This window comes from Schistocerca nitens, chromosome 6 (assembly GCF_023898315.1).
Source record: "Schistocerca nitens isolate TAMUIC-IGC-003100 chromosome 6, iqSchNite1.1, whole genome shotgun sequence".
Taxonomy (NCBI): Eukaryota; Metazoa; Arthropoda; class Insecta; order Orthoptera; family Acrididae; genus Schistocerca; species Schistocerca nitens.
Genome location: NC_064619.1, coordinates 435065638 through 435080193, shown reverse-complemented (window position 1 = coordinate 435080193; position 14556 = coordinate 435065638).

Genomic DNA, 14556 nt, shown 5'->3' with positions numbered 1-14556 from the left:
AACCTCTGGCCGCTCCTCCACCCTCTTGACAAGGCCGTTGGCTAAATGTGGTTGACTTATTATGCCGGACGTCTTGATGATTTTTGTTCAAAATTTAGGCGGTGTCGTGGTTCGAACTTGAGACCGATGACGTTTCGATTACTAAACAAAGACCTTTCCCCGGACCACGGGTGCGTATTCACCTCTAGTAAGGTCATAATACGCGAGTAAGAAACGTATTTTAAAAATATACAACAGACTGACGTCGGCGGTATAGGCCTAAAATTTGTGCGCCTCTTCCATGAGCCTCCTTGAAAACTGGAATTACCAGGGGAATTTTCTAGTTACTAGGAATGCTTCATTCCTCCAGGGACCTATGGTACGCTGCTCCTAGAAGAGGAGTAAGTTCTTTCGCTTATAATTATAGGCGTCTCGTCAGGTGCAGTTGCGTTTCTCCCGTTCTGTGATTTTAGTTGATTCTCGATCCTGCAGTTGTTTCCATATCAGTCATTCGGGCGTTCTCTGAACAAATGAAGGGATGAGCCGCTAAGCAATCTTCTTACGTGTAATAAGAGTCACTGAGGCTGAGACAAATATGATATCCATAATTAATAAACGAAAGTGTTACACTGATTCGTAGGATCTACGTAGCATGAATGCTGAGATTGACACGGGATAGACAGGATACAAACAGGTAACAAAACGTAGCTCGAAATTCTCTGAAGTTAGGTCCCATTTGCTATGAATTGGCTCTGAGCACCATGGGACTTAACTTCTGAGGTCATCAGTCCCCTAGACTACTGAAACCTAACTAACCTAAGGACATCACACACATCCATGCCCGAGGCAGAATTCGAACCTGCGACCGTAGCGGTCGCGCGGTTCCAGACTGTAGCGCCTAGAACCGCTCGGCCACCCCGGCCGGCTGCTATGAATTTTGACGCCCGTTCATAACTGTCTAGTACATGTCTTGCGCATTTTGACTGACGACAACGACGCTTGTCGTCCGAACGTGTTACGTCGTGTGGTTGAGGTGTTCAGTCCGGAAACTGGTTTGATGGAATTCTCCACGCTAGTCTATCCTGTGCCAGCCTTTTCATCTTTACATTACCACTGCAACCCACATTCTTCTGAATCTGCTTACTCTATTCATCTCTCTGTCTCCCTCTACAATTTTTACCCCCCACAGTTCCGTCTACTAATAAATTGATGATCCCTTAATGTCTCAGAATGTGTCCTGTCAACCGCTTCTTCCTTTAGTCAAATTGTCCCTGAAATTTCTGTTTCCCCCGTTCGATTCAGTAACTCCTGATTGGTTACTCGATCTAGCCACCTAATATTCGTGAATCTTCTGTAACACAACTGATGTGTCAGCACAGCATGGAATTCAACCTTTTACTCAACGACACAATCTCATCACAATAGGCTGTGGGGTGGTAGGACTAGACCAAGTGACATATCAGGAAATCACCATCGACAGTTACACTGAACATTTATTTGGCACATTTAAAAAAGACAAATAACAAATAAAACCATAAACACATTTTTAAAATTACCACACATCTTTAAATTTACCATTTAAATGAGAGCAAGTTACTTCAAAATTTTAACATTCATAAACCATGGCACTTGTGGCCTATTACACATTTAGTGAAATTAGTTAAAAATTATTTATTCAAAAACTATGATCAACCTGGAGAACAATTTACTAAAATTTAACGAGAAAATGTAGTCTTTTGTTACTGCAGTGATTGGTATTACCAAAGTAATTCAGAGTACAGGCAACAACAAATCAGAAGCCATGGCACACAACCACGTTACTTAAATGGCAGGCACCCTGCAATGTAGGGTATAAAATATAAAATTTCATGTGACCAGACAACCTTGTGGGATTCAACAAACTACGCCCAGAAGCGGACGCCCGCTCACACAGCTGCTTCCAATACAGGTTCGGCATGGACCCCCAAACTGGAGCAGCGACGGTCACGAACAGGCACGAAAAATCCCAGAGCTAGTGGGTATCTACAACAGACTGACATCTGCCTTAAGTAACTAGGAACACAATAATTCATTACAGCACATCATTTGTGGAATTAATCAACCTATTAATGAACATCAGCTAAGCAGTACAAATCTATTATCTTATGTGCGTAAGGCCAATTATACGTTAAGCCGCGAGCGAACTACACTGCTGGCCACCGTAAATGCAACACCCTGAAGGAAGCATCCGAATCAAGTGAAATTTACACCTTGGGTTTGCAGCAATGAGATATGCAACTGATTAGAATTTCAGCGCAGACGCACATCACGCGCGCCTGTGGCGCCACCTCATAGCGCCATTTAAGGCTTGGCGATTTCGACGAGTGTACGTTCGGCACGTGTGTTTACCTAGTGGTTGTTTCACAAGACGATCAGTTATGCCTCGCAGACAACAGCGAACATCTTTTGATCAAGTATCCGAGTTCGACAGAGGAAGGATAGTGGCTTACCGAGATTGTGGATTATCATACAGAGACATCGCTAGTCGTGTTGGACGAAACCAAACAACTGTAATGCGGATATGTGACCGTTGGATGCAGGAGGGTACGACGGACCGACGTGGTCGATCGCATTCACCTCGGTGCACCACTGCACGTGCTGATAGGCAAATTGTGCGCATGGCAGTGACGGATCGCTCAGTGACATCCCGAACCATAGCACAGCACATTGCGTCTGTAACGCATCATCCAGTGTCTGCGGGTACCATTCGACGCCGTTTACAGCAGAGTGGTCTGTCCGCAAGACGTCCATTGCTTCGTCTACCATTGACGCAGAACCACAGACGTCTCTGTCGCCAATTGTGTGATGACAGACGGATGTGGACGGCAGAATGGAATGACGTTGTCTTTACTGACGAGGCACGCTTCTGTCTGCAGCACCACGATGGTCGGATTCGACTGTGGAGACACCGTGGAGAGAGGATGCTGGACAGATGCATTATGCACCGCCACACTGGTCTTGCACCGGGTATTATGGTATGGGGCGGTATTGGATATTACTCTCGCACGCCTCTGGTACGCATTGCCGGTACGTTAAATAGCCGGCGCTGCATATCCGAGGTGCTGGAGCCAGTTGTCCTTCCTTACCTTCAGGGCTCGGCCACAGCCATATTTCAACAGGATAATGCGCGACCACACGTGGCACGCATTGTCCAAAGGTTCTTCGTCAATAACCAGATTGAATTGCTTCCCTGGCCGTCTCGCTCTCCGGATCTTTCGCCGATAGAAAACATGTGGTCCATGGTTGCTCAACGAGTGACCGAGATTACATCCCCAGCTGCCACACCAGATGATCTTTGGCAACGTGTGGAAGCTGCTTGGGCTGCTGTACCCCAGGAACACATCCAACGTCTCTTTGACTCAATGCCGAGACGTGTGGCAGCGGTGATCTCCAACAATGGCGGCTACTCTGGCTACTGATTCTGGCAGGAACCACACATGTCACAGACGTCTGTAAACGTAAACATTTGATACTGGGTCAACATGTTATCTACAAAATAAATCTTGTTGTGCTACCTCTTGTCTTTCTTGGTGTTGCATTTACGGTGGCAAGCAGTGTAGATACACGACCAGCCGGCATGCGCGGGCAAAGGGGCGGAAAATACACAGGAGCACAAGCAGAACACAACCCAGGACCCCGCACCCGCTACCAACACAAACAGCACAAGTCCCGATAAAACGAAATCAAAATGCAAGTAACTAGCGTGCAGGATAACGGTATATCGAGTCCCCCCCCCCGACGCAAAACCTCCGTCGTCTGATATAAATACCAGGCGGCACTTACAAGGGGAGGCCGCCAATTGTGAAATTCAGATTCAATTCATACTGCGCATAATAAAAGCTCATGGCCAGAGGTGTAATGTGGCAAAGCACCAAGATGCACTTCTCAATCGTTGTCGAGAAAATCGACAGTTAAAAGAAACCGTTGCGGTGAAATACTCTCTACGATTACTGATGTTCTACAGCGTCGTGGCTCAGTGGTAAGCGCTTGGGTTCGTAATCCAAAGGTCGCCGGATCGAATCTCGCGCCATTTAACTTTTTTTTTGTATTTGTTTTTTGTAATTCAAATGTCCGTATACACACACACACACACACACACACACACACACACATATATATATATATATATATATATATATATATATATATAAAATTCCCGGTAATCAGTTGCAACAATTATGCATATAATAAGTTGTTGAAAGTCGTTTGTCGTGGAAAAACTGGCGACTTCGAACATCATTATGTTTTCCGCAAACAAAGTTGTATTTTACAAATGTTATTAACTGTCTTCATAATGTTAACCACGTATAGTTAACGGAGGACGTAGAAGGAATATTCCGAAACGAATACGTGTAGTGTAAGTCAAACGTTCGAATTAGAATAGAAACCCCACGAACACAAATTTGCTGTGGCAGGTATGAAATATAAACTCCGTTACTCGCTCGTTACACTTGAAGGACAGATGTTGAATGGGCCGAAACGAGCCGCCGCATAACAGCGTAGTTGCCTGCTAACTTCGAAAGAAGGTAGATGCGGTCCCTAGCGCAACTTATAACATCGTCGAAAATCAGTGCGGACGTGAGAGTTTTGGTACACCCTGTTAAACAAACGCAAAAATGGAGGCGGTACAATTGGATAGCGATCCGCCTTCACCAACATGTATAAGCAATTCATTAATAGTTTATTACGAACCCGAGCGCTTACCGCTGCGCCACGACGCTGTAGAAAACTATTAATCGTAGAGAGTATTTCACCGCAACGGTTTCTTTTAACTGTCAATTTTCTCGACAATGGCTGAGAAGTGCATCTTGGTGCTTTGCCACATTACACCTCTGGCCATGAGCTTTTATTATGCGCAGTATGAATCGAATCTGAATTTCACAATTGGCGGCCTCCCCTTGTTAGACAAGGACCAGCCAAACTGTTTTCAGTGACAGTTAAACACTGACAGTAGCAACATACAAACAGAACGTATCAGCACTCCCGGCCCTACTAAATGTTAATCACCACATCACATACAGCTCTCACTAGAACATGCGTGCTAAACAGTTTGAAATTAAACACATTAGAGGACAGACTCAGTAGGAGTAGCAACGGCCGGTCAAGAAAATAAAGTCAACAGCACAGAACACAGTAGTCGATTCTGGCCACAATTTACAGTACAAGCAAGGCCCTTGCCTGTTCGACGACGCCAGCCGCCGCAGATCCCGGTGCCAGGAGAGATATAGCAAGCGAAATACACCAACGGCTTCCCTGTAACGTGACTGCTCCCACGCCGGCGATATTTCCCACGGCCCCGTCACCCGGGTAAACAGACCCTTTCAGATGTGCTCTTCCTGCTGCCTCGCACGGCACCCGTACTGTCCGCCAGACTTGGCAAACGACGTTAATGCTAGGCGTCCCAAAGCAAAATTCCTCGCTACTTGCTAGAGCTTACCCCTCGCTCCCCGATCGGCCCGGTAGGAGGCGCCACCGCGCGCTCTTTGCACACCACCGGAAAGATGATCCATACCGGCGGCTTCGAGCCACACGGCTCAACAACATTTCAAAATTCTCTTGTCGTCTGAAATGTTTACCGTCCACGTTTCACTTTCGTACAAGCCTACACTCCAGAGAAGTACCTTCAGAAACTACTTCCTAGCACCGAAATTTATATTAGATGTTAGCGAATTCCTCCTTTTCAGTAATGCTTTTCGTGCTATAACCAGTCTGCATTTTACATCCTCTCTTCTTTGTCGATCTTCAGTTATTTGCTGCCTAAGTAGAAAAACTCATCTACTCATTTCCTAATCCAGTTCCCTCAGGATTACGTAATTTAATCAAACAGCATTCCACTGCCCTTGTATTACTTTTTTTGTGTTCATCATGTAATCGCCGGTCGCCGTGGCCGAGCGGTTCTAGGCGCTTCAGTCTGGAACCGCGCGACTGCTACGGTCGCAGGTTCGAATCCTGCCTCGGGCATGGATGTGTGTGATGTCTTTAGGTTAGTTAGGTTTAAGTAGTTCTAAGGGACTGATGACCTCAGATGTTAAGTCCCATAGTGCTCAGAGCCATTTCATCTTGTAATCTCTTTTAAAGACACTACCCTTTCCATTCAACTGCTGTCTCTGACGTTATTACAAAGTCATCGGTAAACCTCAAAATTTTTATTTCTTCTTGTTGTACTTCAATTCCCTTTCTAAATTTCGCCTTGTTTTCCTTTTTTGCTTGCTCAGTAGGCACCACCCTAACTTCGTCCCTTCTAAACCATTGCTTCCCTTTCATGGCCTTCGACTCTTATAACTGAGTTCTACTTTCTGTACAAGTTGCAAATAGCATTTCGTTCTCTGAATTTTTCCCCTGCTATCTTCAGAATTTCGATGAATGTGTTCCAGTCAACGTTGTCAAAAGTCTTATCTAAATGTGCAAATGCAATAAACGTAGGTTTGCACTTCTTTAAGCTATTTTCTAAGAAAAGTCGTCTTTATTGCCTCGCGCCACATTTCTCTGGAGCCCAAAGTAACATTCTTCGAGGTCGCCTTCTACCAGTCTCCTGTATATGATTTCTGTCAGTTTTTTGTAAGCATGACTTTTTTACTGATAGTTGGTAATATTCACACTTGTCAGCACCTGCCTTTTTTCAAATTGTAGTTATACATTCTTCTTGAAGTCTGAAGGTATTTCGCCTGTCTCATATATTTTACACGAAAGGTGTAATAGTTTTTCATGGTTGGCTCTCTCAAGGCTGCCAGTAATTTTGAAGAAATATCGCCCACTCCAGCGGTCCTGTTTCGACGATGGTCCTTCCGCAAACGAAACAACTACAAAGAACGAGACTTGTCTAGGTTGAAGGGGGGAAACCAAATGGCGCTTTGGTTGGCCTGCCAGATGGCGCTGCCATAGGTCAAACGGATATTAACTGCGTGTTTTTAAATAGGAACCCCCATTTTTTATAACATTCCGCCCGCACTTATACGCTTGTGACTATTACAGCGCCAGTGATCCAACTAAAACATTCATATTTCTTTACGTACTACACAAACATGTAATAAAAAATGGGGGTTCCTATTTTTAAAAACGCAATTGATATCCGTTTGACCTATGGCGGCACCATCTAGCGGGGCCAACCACAGAGCCATTTGGTTTTTCCCTTCAAGCTAGACGAATTTCGTTCTTTGTAGTTTTTTCGTTTGATGCTTATTTCGTGAGACATTTGGCACAGTCACAATCAGTGGACAACCCTGTACAAGGGGCAGTCAAGTGAAGCCAAGAGAGATGTATAAATGTAAAAGAAGTGTGTATTACTTTAAATGTAATTGGCGAAATATGGTTATCCCGTTGCGGTCAATGCCTTCGTAGAGATATATCTACAGTTGCTTATGAAACCATTTGAGTATTTTCCGGGAATCATCGAAAACATTAATTATTACATCTTATGTTCATAACATGTTTCTTCCCATCATCAAGTTCAGTATTTTGAAAGCTCGCTAAAACGCACCATTTGAATCGTGATTCCCGTGACGTCACTGGTTAGCCTGCCGCTCCTGCTGTCGTATAGCTCATTCACAGTTACACCTTATTTTGGAATTTACTGAGCCGTGCGCGGCTCGCGGTCATGCCGTTTATTGCTCGTCATCTTGTTTTTGTGGTTCTGTCGCCTCATTTTTCTTTTAATTCGATTTAATGGCGTCACTAGGTTGCTGGTTTGCGTGCCCGTGAGCGGCAGCAGCAGCGCGTATCGACAAGTGCACTGTCGTACTATCTCTGGAGCGACCGCTAGTATTTCCGGGTCGTCGTGTGTCTGGAGCTCAGTCGGAGGACGGAGCAGGAGTCGGGGACGGATCGCCAGTGAGGTGCGGACAGCCAGTACTTGCCGACCGCTGGCCGCACACGTGAACTGTCCGACGGAAGGAGATTGCAGCGGGAACGACCGTCGGTTGGTCGTTCGGTTGGTCGTCTCAGTGGGCGACGTGTATTTGGTCTTTTGATCGTTTCTGGGCCTCGTCAGTTGGTCATCTTGCCGGACGTGGGTCGATTCCTTCCTCGTGCGGAGATGTTGCCGATGGGCAAGAGTTACCTCTGCGTGGGTGGGTCCGAGCCAGTGTGCCCGGGTCGCCGTGTCTCCAAGTTCCGAATGGACATCGGGTTGAGTCGGTTTGGAGCTGCAGCCAGCTCCGGACAGCACAGACTCGCCCGACCGTTGCCGACACACGTAATTTGAGTGGGGACGACCTTTGTTGGTTGTTCGGTCGGTCGTCTTATCGGACGACGTCTATTTGGTCGCCGACCGCTTATGGAAACTCTGTGTGTGTATGACTCGTCATTTCTCCTTGTTGTTCCACGAAGATTGGTTTTAGGATTGTCGCAGTTCTTGGTGCAAGTGTTTACGTGGAACTGTGTGTAGCTTCTGTGATTTCCACTGAGCAGTTATGAATGCTGTCTGTGTACTGGAGTAGGCAGTCGGTCGGTTGGGACAGAGCAGCGAGTGTGTGTTTCCTCGCCGTGTTGATGCTGTCCGGCATGGCGTGTAGTTCGACAGCCTTGGTGTTTATATTTTTGAGTGGTTATTGTGCCTCGGCTGTATTTAAACGCCAATTTGGAAGACGTAGTGCTGCTGGTTTCTTCGTTCTCACTGATGGTTTCCGTTGTCGTGGCGTTGGTCGGGCGGAAGGGGTTGATTAGGTTGTTGGCCGGTCCTCGAGCCGTCCCTGGGTCGGGTTGCCATCCGATTATTTAATCTTACTTTTGGCTGCCTGTCTCACCCAAACTTATTTTACAGTTACCTCCTCAGACCGACCCTTGGAACACTTCTGAGCACCACTGTTCTGTTTTTTGTGATTGTGATTTTCTTTTGTCTCAAGTACTGTGCCAGGCCTTCAGCCGTGTTTTAATTTTGTCTCTTCTGTGTTCAGTATATGGCCTTCAGCTGAACCTTATGTGAAGTATTTTAAGATTCGGCCTTCAGCCGCGTTTTATTTAAAATTCTTGTTTGTTTTGTATTTATGCCTTCAGCCGCGGTTTTTTAGAATCTGTGGCTTTCAGCTGTAATGTGTAAATTCCCGTCTGTAAGGTTTCTCTTTAATTATCTTGAATTCTTAAAGTGGCGTTCAGCCATACTGTGTAAATGCTTATCTTAAGACTTAAATTTAATTATTTTGAATAATTGTTTGCAGCCTTCAGCCGTGAAGATATTTCAAGTTTTCTTAAGATGGTTTTCTGTTGTACTGTCTAAATGCTTGTCTTTAAAGGGTCCCCTTTATTATGTTGAAATGTTATTGGACTTTCAGCCGAGGAATTAATTTAAATTTTCCTTAATATGGCTTTTAACCGAAACTGGTAAATGCTTGCCTTTTAAAGAATTTCTTTTTCTGATCTGGAATATTATTTCGGCCTTTAGCCGAGAAGATATTTTAATTTTATTTAAGTAAGGCCTTCATCCGTTCGTCTAAATTCTTTTGCCTTAAAGGAATTATTTAAGGATATTTTAATTTGACTTAAGTGAGGCCTTCAGCCGTTTCTCTAAATCCTTGTGTTTTAAAAGGAATTATTTGAACTTTATTATTGAGAAGTTACTTGGACCCTCAGCCGTGAATTGATCCTTGTTGTTTTAAAGAGAAAACTGTGCACTGGTTTTCGAGGAAAAAATTTGTGTGTCTTGTGTAACTAACAGTTACTGATCTCGGCCCCTTTCCTCAACCTGATACGCTCTGTCCTGCGAAACCGGATTTCATTTACGTTTCGGAAAATATATAACAACTGTCTTGGTTAGTTGTTACGATCAAATTTAGCAATTATACCCTATCGTGGCTCACAGCCTGCGGGCGCCATATACCGAGAGCTTCGTTTATTATGCAGACACTATGTCGCTGCATTTTTAGCCGGAGAGAGTTTTGAATTATTGTTGACTAAGATTACCGGTGGAGATCGAGCCTGCTCTACCTGCCAACCGCAGCAAACAATTGCGCTGTAGCTACTACCAAATGCTGTGCATACTTCAATTTGCTTTGCGTAGTGGATTGTTCGTTTGTTTCCTTTTTCTTATTTTAAACCGATTGAAGAGACTGATGTTGGTGCATAAAGGGATTCGAATGCGACTATCACCAGAACAAAAGGAATCAGCGATCCCTGAGGCCGTTATGTCAGTTCTGCTTTCGTGGAAGGACAGAACACGGACGTAGGGTGCCAGCCCTTCGAGAGTGAGGCGCCGCTTATTCTCCCTCGCCGCTCCTCTCCCCTGGGACAGTCCAAATTCTCATTTGTTTACGGTCGCGGTCCACTGCCAAGATGTGCCTTCTCAGAGGCTTTGTAGTTTTTATATCGTGTGATGTGTGCAGCCAGAATATGCACTTCACTTCCGCCATGTTATCTGTACAAAGACTTATTGTAGGCCTGATCCCGTTTGATTTGCAATGGACTGCGCCACGCGTCGTGAAAAGCTTATATGCTGCTTCTTTCTTATTTTTAGTACGCGTTGTCAATTTAGGGACAATGCAGGTTACTTTTTTTTTTAAGAAAATACCTTTCCGCCATTCTCCGTTTTATTCTATTTTACAGGACACAACCTACTGGGATATTTTTATGCGCGATATCTCATGTACCCAGAAAAACCGCTATGTCTAAAGCAAACACGATTACTTATGTGACCGAGCGTTCGGGAGCACGACGTTTCAATCCCACGTCCGGCCATCCTGATTTAGGTTTTCCGTGATATCCCTAAATCCCTCCAGGCTACTGCCGGGATGGTTCCTTTCAAAGGGCACGGCCGACTTCCTTACCCGCCCGTCCCTAATCCGATGAGACCGATGACCTCGCTGTCTGGTCTCCGCCGTTATTACGCTCTCTGAAAATTTGAAAATTGAGTAAAGATGTACCGGGAAAACAGTAGTAATTGTGGCAACAACCGCAGCAATTGACAATCAGAATTATTTTGTGAAAGAAAAGGTTTCCGCTGTGTTTTTTTGTTCAGGCTTTCACAAGTTGCCCTGGAAAACCTTTTCAGCATTGCTGAGCGAATAATCCAGTTCCGGATTCCCTCAGTCTTAAGACGATTCTGCCACTTATTACTGTGTCACATTACTTCCATCCCAGATGCCATGCAGTGCAGTTTTCATTTTTCTCATTTCTGGAACATAGAAACCTGTTTTTTTTTTAAAAAAAAAAAAAAGAACAAAGAGATCATAAATACATCAACTTCGGAAGTTTTCCATTGTCACCCTCCAATAAATTCCTTCCCGTTGTTACGTAGACGTTGTAAATGGATTTTGCGTCTCTAAATAACCAAACTGTTAGCAGAAAAAGTATGGAGAAACGTTAGTAACAACGGCAAATACTCGTATGACACAGATATAGTAGCACGTATTACTCGTAGCCTGTGTTTTCACCAGAGCTTCAGTCAACAACAGAGCGTTTTAGATCACGTACCAAATATTGAAATTTAATGTTTTTTGAACTTAAATTACCTAAAAATAATATATCTTTTGAGAATACTGACCTAAAAGGCTATTTCAGTATTATAATAATTCATAGCCACAACTATCAAAACCATATTTTTAAGAGAAGAAAGGCCGGTCGGTGTGGTCGAGCGGTTCTAGACGCTTCAGTCTGGAACTGCGCGACCGCTACGGTCGCAGGTTCGAATCCTGCCTCGGTCATGTGTGTGTGTGATGTCCGTAGGTTACTTAGGTTTAAGAAGTTCTAAGTTCTAGGGAACTGATGACCTCAGACGTTAAGTCCATGGTGCTCAGAACCATTTGAACCATTTTAAGAGAAGAAAATAGCCTATTGTACCCAAGCGTGCACCTTTTCGTCCGAAGCAAATAGAACGCCACTGATGGTTTTTTTTTTTTTTCAGGACTGCAAAACACATAAATCGCATGGGGAGAGACCTGGTCTTTCTGGGTGTGTAAGGGCTTCCCAGCGAAACAGCTGCAGCGTAGTTGAAACACCCTTTGGCAACATGTGGACGGGCATCATCCTGCAACAGAACGATGCGATATTCCTGCGCGTTTGGATTGATGACGTTTTGACTACGCTCGATACAGTCCCAATCGTTCTCCATGCGATTTTTAAAGCCCTGATGTAAGACATGCGGAGTACTGTGTAAATTGAAGGTGAGGAGGGGGGGGGGGGGGGGGTAGAGAAAAGGAAAGAGAAATAACTCATGATATCTGAGGAAGGACTTCATGCGGGGTCAGCAGCATCGAGTGCAAATGTATCCCAGACCGGGATTCGAATCCAGACTTACTGGGCAGCTGCATTAACCACTGCACCTTCCGGAGACAGTGTTTGATATAATTGCGCCGACTATCTCGGTACTCCCCCTTGGCCGATCTACACTCCCGTCTAGGATCTAGTGCCACCTATTCGCAGTCCCCGCTACTTTGAGATTCCTGCAGGAGGTCGAACATGATTGGGCATTCGCACTGAAGGTGGTGGGTTCATTGCCCATCGAGGCGACTTAATTATATGTTTGTGTGGTGTCTGCTCTTTTGGACATGCATGGAGCACGTGGACAGGGATTGCAGTCTGGTGGCCCTAGGTGAGAGTGTGATCAGCAGAGAGGCGTACTCAGACTGTCCGCATATTAGCGGTAAACATTATGTCTGTGTAGCTCAGTGGTTAATGTAACTGCATAGTACCGGTATGGAATGAGCGTTAAGATACAAATGTGTCGATAAGGAACATTTGTTGTGAACGAGCCTTAATTTATTTATTTTTTTTGGTTGGTATGACAACTGTCAAAGAAATTTAATATACATCAGGTCATGGAACAAACAACATCATATGTTTTCATCGTGTTAACAATGTCGAATTTTGTACCAGAAAGTGATGATTTGCGGAAAGCATTAATTTTTTGTTTTCATTTGAAAAAAAGGTGCTGCAGAGTCGCATCGAATGCTTGTCGAGGCATAAGGTGATCATGTTCTATCAGAAGCAACATGCAAAAGATGGTTTCAACGGTTCAGAAATAATAATTTTGATCTAAGAAATAAAGAACGTGGTAGACCACCAAAAAAGTTCGAAGACGCCGAATTGCGAGCAATATTGGATGAAGATGATACTTTTGAGTCAGAAGCAAATGGCAGCAATGTTAAATGTTGCACAATAAACAAGTTCTGACCTTTTGAAAGCTATGGGAAAGATCCAAAAGTGTGGAAAATGGGTGCCACATGAATTGAATGAAAGATAGGTGGAAAACCGAAAAACCGTTTGTCAAATTTTGCTTCAAAGACATGAAAGAAAATCAGTTTTGCATCGAATTGTTACTGGCGATGAAAAATGGATTTATTTTAAGAAGTCTAAACGGGAAAAATCATGGGTTAATCCGGGACAACCACCAACATCGATTGCAAAACCAGATCTGCAAGAAGACAATGCTCTGTGTTTGGTGGGATCAGAAAGGTGTGGTGTATCATCAGCTTCTAAAACCCGGTAGAACTGTGAATACTAATCGCTACAGACAACAAATGATCAATTTGAACTATGCATTGATCGAAAAAAGACCAGAATGGGCTAGAAGACATGGCAAAGTAATTTTTTTACACGACAATGGACCTGCACACAAAGCAAAACTGGTTCAGGATACAATCAAAACACTTGGTTGGGAGCTGCTACCCCACCTGCCATATTCACCAGACTTGGCCCCTTCCGACTACCATTTGTTTTCATCAATGGGACACGCATTGGCTGAGGAACACTTCGATTCCTACGAAGAAGTCGAAAATTGGGTGTCTGATTGGTTTGCTTCAAAACACGAACATTTCTATTGGCGTGGTATCCAAAAATTGCCAGAGAGGTGGTCAAAATGTATAGAAAGCAATGGTCAGTACTTTGAATAAAATGTTTTTACTTTTCAATTCAAAATTAGTGTTTCATTTTCACAAAAAAAATCGCTCATTTCATACCGGTACACCTGGTAAGCAGGAGATCGTAAGTTCGAATCCCAATCCAGCACATATTTGTACTTGTCCGCAGCTCGTGGTCGTGCGGTAGCGTTCTCGCTTCCCGCGCCCGGGTTCGATTCCCGGCGGGGTCAGGGATTTTCTCTGCCTCGTGATGACTGGGTGTTGTGTGATGTCCTTAGGTTAGTTAGGTTTAAGTAGTTCTAAGTTCTAGGGGACTGATGACCATAGATGTTAAGTCCCATACGTTTAAGTAGTTCTACGTTCTAGGGGACTGATGACCATAGATGTTAAGTCCCATAGTGCTCAGACCCATTTTTTTTACATATTTGTACTCGACGCCGCTGATTCCGTAATGAGACCCAATGGAGCTGACATCATGAGTTCCTTCCCTTTCCCTTCCTTTCTCCCACCTCCATCTTCAGATTACGTAATATCTTTCACAGCTGCGATTGTCCTTTCGAAATAATACACAGTTTTTCTCCATCTGCCTCGTTTTCATTTGACTGTCCCTTATATTTCATCTACCCTAGCTATAATAGTCCCAATTCTATACAGTATTCTTTGCTTAAAAGGTGGAAGGAGTATATAGAGGGTCTATACAAGGGCGATGTACTTGAGGGCAATATTATGGAAATGGAAGAGGATGTAGATGAAG